The following is a 13171-nucleotide window of genomic DNA, read 5'->3' as shown; positions in this document are numbered from 1 at the left end:
TTCCAATAACAGTCAAATTTAGCCCTTTATCTAAATTCTGGATTCTCTGCTCTAGTCCAGGTACCATTGTTTGCCTTACTATAATAATGTGTGAACTCTGTTCTTTTGCCTGCCCCCAACTCTATTCTGTGAACAGTACTGAGCTTTAAATCTTTTTTTTTTTTTTCCAAATGGGCTATGGCATTTCCCCTCATCTCCAAACAACTGGATGTCATTCCATCAGGAACTCCAATCAATGTTCTCTAGCCATATCACTTTCCAGTTTAATGTTTTCTAAGGGTATTCTATCAAATATAAAATAAAATCCAAAGTTCTTCCCTTGGTTTACAAAATCCTGTATGATCTGTTCTCTGCTCATGTCCAAGAGCTCATCTCATATCACTCTCACCCTTCTTCACCATGGTCCAGCCACACTGGCCTAATTTCTATTATTTGAATAAATGAAGCATGCATCACTACTTATTTGTTTCTTTATGCCTAGAATGTACCAACCTTCTCATTCTTCCCACTTTGAGTGTTACTATCTTCCTTCTTGTTCTTTAGGTCTCGGCTTAAATATCACTTCCTGAAAGGTGCCTTTTCTAACCACGAAATCTAAAATAACCAAAACACTTACATCACTCTTTTTAAATCATCTGCATACCACTTGTCAGTTGCCACTGAGTCAATTATGACTCATGGTTACCTCATGTGGTTCAAAGTAGAACTGTGCTCCATAGGATTTTCAGTGCTGATTTTTCCAGAAGTAGATCACCAGGTCTTTCTTCTGAGGCACCTCTGGGTGGACATGAATCACCAACCTTTTGGTTAACATATTATTCTCTGCTATTTTTCTTGTTATGGGTTTGTTGGTATGTTTGTTTATTGTCTATTTTCCCTGATGAATCAGTGGTTAAGAGCTCTGCTACTAATGAAAAGTTTGGAAGTTCAAATCTACCAACCACTCCTTGGAAACCCTATGGAGCAGTTCAGAGAACTGACTCAATGGCAATAGGTTTGGTTTTGTTTTTGGGTTTTCCTCAACACTAGGTACTCTGAGAGAACAAGAGCCTTGTCAAGCTAACTCAATGCTGAATTTCCAGTACTAGGGACATAATAAAAAAAACCATTGTCCTCAAGGCAATTGTGACTCATAGCAACCCTAAAGGACAGAGTAGAACTGTCCCATAGGGTTTCCAAGGAGGGCCTGGTGGATTCAAACGGCCTACCTTTTGGTTAGTAGCTGTATCTCTTAACCACTAAGCCACCTGTGTTTCTAGGAACATAATAGGTGTTCAATAAATATATTTTTGAAGAAATGGATGAACCAACTGGACACTGGCCATACTGACTTACTTAGAATCAAAACTAGAACTTTGTTTACTGAAAAAATGAACAAGTATTAAAAAATAATTCTTATAAAATTAAATATTTATGCTTGACTTTCCTGCATGTCAAAAAACAACTGATGCATATGCAGGATTTGAACATCAAAGAATAATTCTGTTATTCTGCATCTTTAAGTCATTATAGGAATGGATCCTTTGGAGCTACTCAAGTTGATAGAAAATTACAATGGAAGTATGATGAACTACTAATAATTTATGGGCAAAAAGTATAGTGAAGATGCCAATATACAATTTCATGGACCTTGATCCGTATTTGCCAAAATTTCTTAAATATATACATGCTATTATTTACAAAATATTTATCACACAAACATGATTTAGGGTTTTTTTTTTCTGGTAGGTATAAGTAAATTAAGCATTTCTATTAACTTTTGGTTATAAGACTAAATAATTTTTTTTCAGGGGACCCTGTTATTTCCTTGAGATTCTCCATCTAGTTACACATGCTATACTAATAAACCTTCCATACACTAATTTATTCAACAAGTAAGTAATTATTGATCATTGTGAACAAAGGCAAACTAAACAATGGGACAGAAGAGTAAGAGCAGAGATCGATCCATACATTTACTGAAATATGATTTATGACAACCAATAGAAACATGGGAAGAAGACTTGAACAGACAATTCACAAAAGATGGTATCCTAAATGATTAATAAATGTATGAAAATTTGCTCCATCTTATTAATTATCCAAATATGCAAACTAAAACCACAACGAGATACAGCAACAAAACTCACCAGAATGACTAAAGACTGAAAACACCAAGTGTTGGCAAGGATATGGAATGACTGTATCTCTCATACAATGTTGGCAGGAGTGTAACAACTTTGGCAAATTGTTTGGCAGTAACTACTAAAGCTGAATATATGTCTACTCAATGACCCAGCTATTCCACTTCATCACTTTGGTATATAAGGAACAGAAATGCCTACATTTTATTCATAAAAATATGTGAATTAGAATGCTTATGCCAGCACTATTTGTAAAAGCTCCAAATTGGAAAGTTCCCAAATGTTCATTAAGAGTATAGTGGATAAATACTAGTATATTCACAAAATAGGAGCCCAGGTGGTGCAAGCAGTTTGCAATTAGCTGCTAACCAAAAGGTTGGTGGTTTGAACCCACCCAGCATTTTTGTGGAAAAAAAAAAAGGCCTGGTGATCTGCTTCCACAAAGATTATATCCAAGAAAACCCTATGGAGCAGTTTTACTTTTAACACTTGAAGTTGCATGAGTCAGGGCTCACACAACGGCAGCTAACAACAACAATATTCACCAAATGAAATACTTTATAGCTATCATAGTGAAAAACTACAACCACACCAAGCAACGTTAATGAATCTTAGAAACATAATGCTGAGTGAAAAAATCCAGACACAAAAGCGTACTTACTGTATTTCCCAGTTATATAAAGTATGAAAACAGACTAAACTAATCTATGTTTTTACCTTTAGGGCAGGCGTAATGACTAGAAGGGAACACAAATGGGGTTTCTAGATTGCTAATTTTTGTTTTTAATATTGTTATGTTTCTTGATCTGGTTACCTAAGTGTATTCAGTCTGTGATCATTTATTGAGCAGTATACTTGAATATGTTCACTTTTCTGTATGTATATTTAAAATTAAATCAAATTTTGAAAACATGTTCCTGAGTGCCTACTCTGTTCTGGAAACTTTTTAAGGGCGAGGAGCTTACAGAAATGAACAAGCTAATATGGTCCTTGCCCTCAGAGAGCTTACCTTCTAGTTAGGAAAAATAGAAATGCAAGCAATAAACAAGTAGTTACATAAATAAAGTAATAAAATATCAGAATTAAGATGAACGAGACAAATATTTTGTCTATCTTCACTGAGCCAACTGCTCAATAAAAAAGTTAGGCAGTTAAACTGTTAACTTCAACAAAATATGATAAAAGTTTTAATCTCAAAAGTACAGAGCACTATGCTAATCTAAGTGCTAAAGAAAGAAAAAGACATTTAAATGGAGTTAGTAGATAGATGGAGAAGGCAAACCCAATTTCATTGCCTTAAGCTCCAAGTCTAAGTATGAAGAACAGAATTTCTAAAGCTTAGAGGCCAAAGGAGAAATGCAACAGGATCGGGCCACAGTACTAAGCAGAAACAAGATCACAAACCCCTTGTGAAACAGATTAAGGATTTTTGTATTTTATCCTAAGTGTAATCGGAAGTCAAATTTTAAGCAGAGGGGTCATCTGATCTGATTTACAGTCTTAAAAGATCACTCTGTATGCAGGTAAAAAGAATTGGTAGTTAGATATCAGTTAGACTACTGTAGTATACCAAGCTAGACATGATGATAACTTGGGATGAAGTGATAGCAATTCAGCTGGAAAGAAGAATTAATGCATTCAAATTATTGTGTTGAGAAAGAATATTGAATACCCCATGGAATGCCAGAACGAACAAATCAGTCTTAGAAGATATGCAACTAGAATATTCTTTGTAAGCATGGATGGTGAGACTTCATCTCACTTGCTTTGGACACGTCATCAGGAAAGACCAATGGTTAGAAAAGAATATCGTGGTTGGTAAAGTAAAAAGGGCCAGCGAAAATGAGGGAACCCCTCAATGGTATGGACTGACACAACAGTCACAACAATGGACTCAAACATACCAATGATCATGAAAATGACAAACAGTGTTTTGTTCTGTTATACATGAGGTCGCCATGAGTCAGAGCTGACTCAATGGCAACTAACAAAAACAAAATATGGGATATATTTTGAAGTAAAAGTCAACTGAATTAGCTTCCATCTTAGAGACTGGTGAAGGAATGCAAGATAATTCTTAAATTTAAGACTTAAGCAGCTCAATGCTACCTATTATGTATCCATGGCTCACTCCCTGGCTTTATTTTTATCTCTTTGAATGTCACCTAATCGGATAGGCCTTTCTTGGCCTCCCTACCAAAGCTATCAATTTCCATCAATCTCTTTCTTCTTACCCTACTTTATTTTTCTTCATAGCACTTATAACCTATTTTTTTTTACTTTGACCCCCCCCCACTAGAATGAACACTACATGAAATCATGAGTATTGTCTGTTTTGTTCACTGTCATACCCTATTGCCTAAAATTATAACTGGTATAAGAGATTTTCAATAAATTTTTCTGGAATGGACAAATTTTCTAAATATGGAGAATATTGATGGAGGTAAAAGTTGGGAAAAATCAAAAGTTTTAAACATTTTATATTTGAGGCATTTATTACACATCCAAACGGACATGATGGATATACAAGTCTGGGGATAAAGAAAAGGTCAATGATAGCAATATAAATTCAATAGCCATTAGCATACACATAATATTTAAAGTGTTTAACTGCATGATGGTATGATACTAGATTGGGGACTTGCAATTTTTGGTTTTACCTTCTTAGAATGCTGTCCTAAGACTGCCGTGTATAGAAGCTGGTCTAGCCTATTGCAGGATGGACACCACATGGAGGAGAGCTGAGCTCCTCTAACTAACTGCTAACACCAAATGTAAAACATGTAAGTGATACCATCTTAGATCTTATAGCCATTACAGCTGCCACCAAATTTTAACTGCACAAGTGAGACCAGATGAGAACAGCAGAAGAATCATCAAGTCAACTCACAGAACCACCGTACCACCAGGGCTCAGGTTCATTAGTAATAGTAATTTAGTGTGGTTTTAAGTCACTAAGGTTTGGGTCAGTTTGTTACACGGCAATAGCCAACTGAAGCAGTTACTGAGGGTGAGACTGAAGGAAAATAAGGCAGTTGAATGAAGAAATTAGAGAAAAAAATGGAGAGACATATTTTGGCATATATATATATAGTTGGAAGGAAGAATGGATCAGATGGTGATGTAATAGGTGGGTGGTAAGGGAAAGGGAGGTGTTAAGATAGAACCCTACAGAATTCCGATATTTCATGATTTAGTAGAGAAGGAGGAACTAGTAAAGGAGATTTAGAAGAAGTGACCAAAAGAAAAAGAGGAAAATCAGAAGAATAAAATTTCACAAAAGGAATATAATATTTTACATAAAGAATGATAAATTATAGGAAATACTTCTGAGAAATGAAATAAGATGAACATTTAAAAATATTCATTGTGGGTCTAAGGCAGACATGGCTCTCTCACATGTTTGTACATTTTTGGGAAAATTGTCTATTCTGTAATTTCTTTGGACTTGGGCAGACATGGCTGTAGCTGCATGCTTGTCCATTTTCCCACTCTTGCTTATCCTGTAATATTTCCTCGGACTTGGGCTGACATGGCTGTGGCAGCATGCTTGTCCATTTTCCCCCTCTTGCTATTCAGAAAAATTTCCTTGGACTTGGGCAGACATGGCTTTAGCACTATGCTTGTTCATGTCCTCCTTTCGCCTCATTGAATATATGCCAAATAAAACTTTCTTTTGCTTTACTAATCTTTGTGATGTTTTTACCCTACAACAGTTAATGGAGTAGTCATCGAGGATTTCTGAAACTGTGAATCCAGTTGAACTTGAGAAGACCCGGACTGCGGAACAAATCCACCAAAATGAGGTTCTATCTTCTGGACCCACATGTTCCCACTTCATGTCCCTTTGACACCGACGGGGTGAGTGATCTCAGAGAAAGAGCCTTTGCTTATTATTTTTTGTGCTCTTTCTCGTTTTCTTAAATTTTGTTTGGCATATTTATTTTGCAAAACTGATTGTTTGATTAAGCAGAATCTTTCTTAGATTTCTGCTTGACCTTTTGGTTGAGAGCGTATATCTAGTAACTCTTCTGTTGAACTGCAGCTTAGGTCCGGACTTGGGCTTTTGAAACATTAAAGAAGTAATTCTATTTTCAAAGAGCTCTGAGCCACTATAAATGGCAAAATTCAGGCACGGGTCAACCAGTAAAAGCATTAGGGTGGTCTCCAGCACTCATCATGAGTGTTAAAGACTCCCATGACAGGATAAGGTGGTTGCAAGACAGGCTAGAGCACAAAGTTGCCTGCCACCTGCAAGCAAACTCGCACAGTGAAGGTACACATTGGTCTATGCACAACATTGTCCAAACCCTGTGGTATTCCTTCTTAGGTCTATTTTTGTGGCTCAGAGAAAACCTGGAGAATAGCGCTCTGTTTTGCCAAATTCTAAGGAGAAGGTGGCAGCTCCTGATCTGTTTTGCCAAATTCTCAGAGGGCTGTGGCAGCTCCTGACCTGTGTTACGAAATTTGTGGGGAGAAGTGGTAGCTCCATACCTGTTTTATGATATAGTTTCTCAATAAAGAATCACAGTGTTAAAATTAAAATTAAAATCATCAATAGCTACTTTAAAGTACTAGTATATTGAAAGTGTAAAATAAGAGACTAAGTCTCTAGCCGACAGGATGAATTAAGTGCAAAAAAGAAGGAAATCAAAAAGCTTGAACCTTAGAGCTTAACATCTTTGATAAATGAGCCTGGATTCCCTGCCTACTACTGAGACACTGGTTTAGGGTTCATATTTAAAAATACTATAAATTGAATATACTAGAAGTAATTTGAAATTTTAGTGACCATTTTGGGAAAATGAGCTTTCATTTGTTTTGTCCATTCTTATCTCTCTAGGGAAATTTTGCTTGATACACAGATTTTATCAAAAGGTCTAATATTCCTCCATCTGAGGCTCTGGCAAGTTAATAAGTTTTACCTAGAACCTGTTTATTTTTCCGGTGAATTGAATCAATCTTAGAAAAATTGCTATATACACTTTAAGAAACTAGAATCCCCATATCCTTATTTTGTGTGGTATTGTCTGGTGAGTTTATGTGGTCTTTCTGTCTCCTTTTGTTCTGAGAGCTTGCTTCTGGTCTACAGCATCGTGTCCAAGTTTCTGTCTTGTATTAGGTTGGAAGCTATGGCTGCGAATTGGTGTTTTTTGTAAGGCTGTCTTAGAACCTCAGTGGTTTCCTTGTCCAAGAAAAACTATGTCTTGTGTCTGTCTTATGATTTAGAATTTTAATAGCTACTTGGAGAAACTTTGATATAAATTGGTCTATTTGAAAAGTACACTAAGATCTTCATGTTCCACACTATGTCAACCTTAAAAGCAAAACCTATCTAAGAAACTTAAGCTAGGTATTCTGTGAAATGTATTTTATTTTAGGAAGAAGAATAATTTGGTCTTAAGGTAGAACTAGCAATCCCAGGGTATGAAAAAAGAGGCATAGGACAAGCCTAGAAAAAAAATTGCCAAAGGGCTTTGGTATTTACTAGGTAGATAAAGAGAAAACAAAACTGTTTACCAAGAGAATAGTAAAAGGGAAAGAAATTAGTTCTCTTTTGCCTTTCAAAACGGCTAAATCAATTTAAATGTATGTAAATGAATTGGAATGGCCTAACCTTGTCTTCTGCCATGAGTCAAAATAGGGAGGGTAGGGCAAGATCCAGCCTCCATGGCCCCCAGCCTCCAAGGTAATATAGCTCCAGGTAAGCTTTTGAAAGACTCCTTCCACCTAGGAGGAGACCCTTTTAAGACAAAAGATAAGAAAAATTGCTGCTTTGCTGTAGTTATCAGAAATTGGGTGGATCCCAATCATCAAGGAACTGTGAGCAAGTCCTCTCTATTGTAGCGGGACTTTAAGAAGCCAAAAAATACCAATCACGATGAGACACACCTGAAATGGCCTCGAAAAATATTTCCAGCATTAGCCGGACACGTAAGGTTATATCCATATCAATGAATTGGTCAGATGAGCAGAGACTTTGTGACTTCCAATGCTGATTGATAAATATTGAAGGGGTAAAATTAGATTGAGAAAATATGGGAAATAGTAAAAATTAAATGAAAATTAGAATATTTAAACAGAATTTCTTCCAAAAACAGTTATATTTTATGGTATGCAGGCTTAAAATAATTTCCAAGATCTTTTAGCTAACTTACTGATGTTAAATTGAGTTAATAGATATTTGTCATAATTTAAGTTTATACACATTTGTTTTTTGTGCCACAAGAGAAAGAATATATATATATATATATATATATATATATATATATATATATATATATATATATATATATATACCCAAACTGTTGCCAACAAGTTGATTCCAACTCATAGCAACCCTATAGGACAGAGTAGAACTGCCCCATAGGGTCTCCAAGGAGTGCCTGGTAGATTTGAACTGCCATCCTTTTGGTTAGCAGCTGTAGCTTTCAGCCACTATGTCACCAGGGTTTATATATATTTATATATATATGCTAAAAAGTTTTATTTAATAAACTACATAGAATGTGTTGTCAGAATCAAGAGCCTATTTCTCTTTGAGTTAAAATTTATTTGTTAGTATTTCCTCTTATGCTTTTACCTAATATTAGACAACAAATACATAATATTATGTCATAATTTTATTATTTCTTAATTGCTAATTTCGTTGCAACTTTAATTTTTTAATCTAGCATCTTCAAAGCCTTTGACTGAGGAATACACACCATTAGCCTATAAAGTTTTTTTTATAACTATTCAGGCATTTAGAGACTTGATAATATTGGTATATTCTTCGTATATCCTGACTATTTGGTATTATGTCTCAAGATTATTATGTATTATATCTGAAGCTCTTTGAAAATAAGGTTAATCTTTAGAATTTTTTTTAAAGTTTTTTTTTAACTGATTTTATTTGGCATTTACCTTATATTTGTAATTAATTTCTATCAGGTCTTTCATTATTGTTGTTGTTGTTGTTAGGTTGTTAGGTGCCACCAAGTCAGTTCTGACTCATAGCGAAACACAGAAGGAAACATTGACTGGTCCTGCACCATCCTCACAATCATTGTTATGTTTAAGCCTGTTGTTCAGCTACTGTGTTAATCCATCTCATTGATGATCTTCTTTTTTGCTCACCCTCTACTTTACCAAGCGTGACGTCCTTCTTTAGGGACTGGTCCCTCCTGACAACCTGTCCAAAGTATGTGAGACATACTCTTTCCATCATTGCTTCTAAGGAGCATTCTGGTGGTACTTCCTCCAAGACAGATTTATTCATTCTTTTGACAGTCCATGATATATTCAATATTCTTCTCCAATGCCACAATTCAAAGGCCTCAATTCTTCTTCAGTTGTCTTTATTCATTGTCTGGCTTTGACATGCATAGGAGGTGATTGAAAACACCATGGCTTCGGTCAGCAGCACCTGAATCTTCAAGGTGACACCATTTCTTTTCAACACTCTAAAGAGGTCTTTTGCAGCAGATTTGTCCAATGCAATGTGTCTTTTGATTTCTTGACTGCTGCTTCCATGGCTGTTGATTGTGGATCCAAGTAAAATGAAATCCTTGACAACTTCAATATTTTCCCCATTTATCATGATTTGGCTTATTGGTCCAGTTGTGAGGATTTTTGTTTTCTTTATGTTGAGATGTAATCCATACTGTAGGCTGTGGTCTTTGATCTTCATCAGTATGTTCTTCAAGTCCTCTTCACTTTCTGCAAGCAAGGCTGTGTCATCAAAATAAAAGAGGTAGTTAGAGAGTCTTCCTCCAACTCTGATGCCCCCTTCTTATCCAGAAAGTCCAGCCTCTTGGATTATTTGCTCAGCATACAGATTGTATAGATATGGTGAAAGGATACAACCCTGACACACACCTTTCCTGACTTTAAACCACGGAATATCCCCTTGTTCTGTTTGAACGACTGCCTCTTGATCTATGTACAGGTTCCTCATGAACATGACCAAGTGTTCTGGAATCCCCATTCTTCTCAATGTTATCCATAATTTGTCATAATCCACACAGTCGAATGTCTTAGCATGGTCAATAAAAACAGGTAAACATCTTTATGGTATTCTCTGCTTTCAGCCAGGATCCACCTGATATTAGCAATGATATCCCTGGTTTCATGTCCTCTTCTGAATCAGGCTTGAATATCTTGCAGTTCCCTGTCGATGTACAGGGTAGCTGCTTTTGAACGATCTTCAGCAAAATTTTACTTGAGTGTGATATTAATGATATTGTTTGATAATTTCCACATTTGGTGGGATCACCTTTCTTGGGAATAGGCATAAATATAGATCTCTTCCAGTCAGTTGGCCAGGAAGCTGTCCTTCAAATTTCTTGGCACAGATGAGTGAGCACTTCCAGTGCTACATCCATTTGTTGGAACATCTCACATGGTATTCCGTCAGTTCCTGGAGCCTTGTTTTTCACCAATGCTTTCAGTGCAGCTTGGGCTTCTTCCTTCAGTACAGTTGGTTCCTGCTCATATGGTACCTCCTGAAATAGTCAAACGTCAACTAAGTCTTTTTGGTATAATGACTCGGTGTATTCCTTCCATCTTTTGATGGTTCCTGAGTTGTTTATTATTTTCCCCATAGGATCCTTCAATACTGCAACTCGAGGCTTAAATTTTTTCTTCAGTTCTTTCAGCTTGAGAAATGCAGGGTGTGTTCTTCCCTTTTGGTTTTCCATCTACATATCTTTACATACGTCATTATAATACTTTACTTTGTCTCTTGGAGCTGCCCTTTGAAATCTTCTGTTCAGCTCTTTTACTTCACAATTTTTTTTTTCCTTTTGATTTAGCTACTGGAAGTGCAAGAGCAAGTTTCAGAGTCTCTTCTGACATCCATTTTGGTCTTTTCTTTCTCTCCTGCCCTTTCAATGACCTTTTGCTTTCTTCATGTATGATGTCCTCGATGTCATTCCACAACTCGTCTGGTCTTCAGTGATTAGTGTTCAATCTATCAAATCTGTTCTTGAAATGGTCTCTAAGTTCAGGTGGAATATACTCAAGGTCGCACTTTGGCTCTAGTGGACTTGTTCTAATTTTCTTCAGTTTCTACTTGAACTTGCATATGAGTAATTGATGGTCTGATCCACAGTCAGCCCCTGGCCATGTTCTGATTGATGATATTGAGCTTTTTCATTTTCTCTTTACACAGACATAGTTGATTTGATTTCTGTGTATTCCATCTGGTGAGGTCCACGTGTATAGTCACCGTTCGTGTTGGTGAAAAGAGCTATTTGCAATGAAGAAGTCGATGTTGCAAAATTCAATCATGCGATTTCTGGTATTGTTTCTATCACCAAGGCCATTTTTCCAATGACCAACCCTTCTTCTGTTTCCAACTTTTGCATTCCAATCACCAGTAATTATGAGTGCATCCTGATTGCATGTTTGATCAATTTCAGACAGCAGAAGTTGGTAAGAATCTTCAGTTTCTTCATCTTTGGCCTTACTAGTTGGTGCGTAAATTCGAATAATAGTCGTATTAACTTCTCTTCTTTGTATACGTATGGATGTTATCTTATTAATGATGGCGTTGTACTTCAAAATTTTTCATGACTGCTGTGATGGTTAAGGTTGTATGTCAAATTGGCTGGGCCATGATTTTCAGTGGTTTGGAGTTATGATGTTGTGATCACTTCCATGATAAGATGTGATAAAATGTGGTCACCTCCATGATGAGATCTGCTGTGAGTAGCCAATCAGTTGAAAGTGAGTTTCTTTGGGCATGTGGCCTGCATGGAATATAAGTGAACATTCTGGCAAGGCTCTTGGGCTTTTGCTTGCTCTGGATCCTGCAGCTGGCTCCTGTTTTTCTGACCTCTGTTACTTGGGACTTGAGCTAGCAGCTTACCTGTGGTCTTGCCTGCCAATTTTGGAATTCATCAGTCTTTGCAGCTTGTGAGCAAGAGCTCTGCCGGTCTTGGTTTGCCATCCCCTGCAGCTATGTGAATCAGGAGAAGCCTCTACCCTGACCCACGGACTTGGGACATTGCAGCCTCTACAACTGCATAAGCCATTTCCTTGATAAAAATCTCTATTTATATATATATATATATATATATATTTATACTCTTGACTGGTTTTACTTCTCTAGAGAACCCAGCCTAAGACAATATCCAAAAACTGCAAAAAACTCAAATGTCTATGAACAGTAAAATGGATAAGTTGGGATGTATGCATAAAATAAAACACTATACAGCAATAAAAATACAAATCTTAGCTATGCAGAACAGTAAAAATTAATTTCACAAACATGAATTAGTGAAAGAATATGGCCACATAATAATTCCTGTTATATGATTACTTTAATATAGTTTACAAAAAAAAAGGCAAGAATAGTCTATGGCCTTAGAAGTCAGGATAATTTTTGCCTTTGGGGAAATGCGAGAAGTTGTGATTGGGTGAAAGCCTAAAGGGTGCCACTGGGGGCTGATACTCTTTCATTCATTGACCTGTTTGTAGTTACATAGGTATATTTGTTTTGTTATAATTCATTGAATTACATATTTTATGATAAATGCACTCTTCTCTATGTGTTTTATACTTCAATAAAAAAGGTTTTAAAGAAAATATATTAACTTTAAACATGTTTAAAATTTTTTAAAATGTGCCTATACTTTATTGTTGTATATAATCTTGTACATGTGAGAGCTAATATATGTACAATAATATCAACCAAAGCAAAATATTGGAAACACCTTTAATATTCACAGTACATGCATAAATGGAAAAACAGGCCACCAAAATATAAAGATGTTCTTTAAGTACAGATATGGAACTATTTTCTAGATATATTGTTAAGTGAAAACAGCATGTGAAAACCATCATTTTAATAAGTTCTTATTTGTGTAGAAATGGCAAAATATATATTCATGTTTGTATTTGGGTTTATAAAATTGTATAAAATATCTTACCTCTTGTGTAAAAAAAGGCAGGGGTACTGTGTGAACAACTGGATTACAAATAATCAAAAGATGTAAAAATTATTTACACATAATCAAAAGATATATATCTTTTGATGAAACTGATAAGAGTGATTGCTTCTG

The sequence above is a fragment of the Elephas maximus genome, chromosome X, assembly GCF_024166365.1.
Source record: "Elephas maximus indicus isolate mEleMax1 chromosome X, mEleMax1 primary haplotype, whole genome shotgun sequence".
In the NCBI taxonomy this organism is placed as follows: domain Eukaryota; kingdom Metazoa; phylum Chordata; class Mammalia; order Proboscidea; family Elephantidae; genus Elephas; species Elephas maximus.
Note: the sequence above shows the minus strand (reverse complement) of the source record.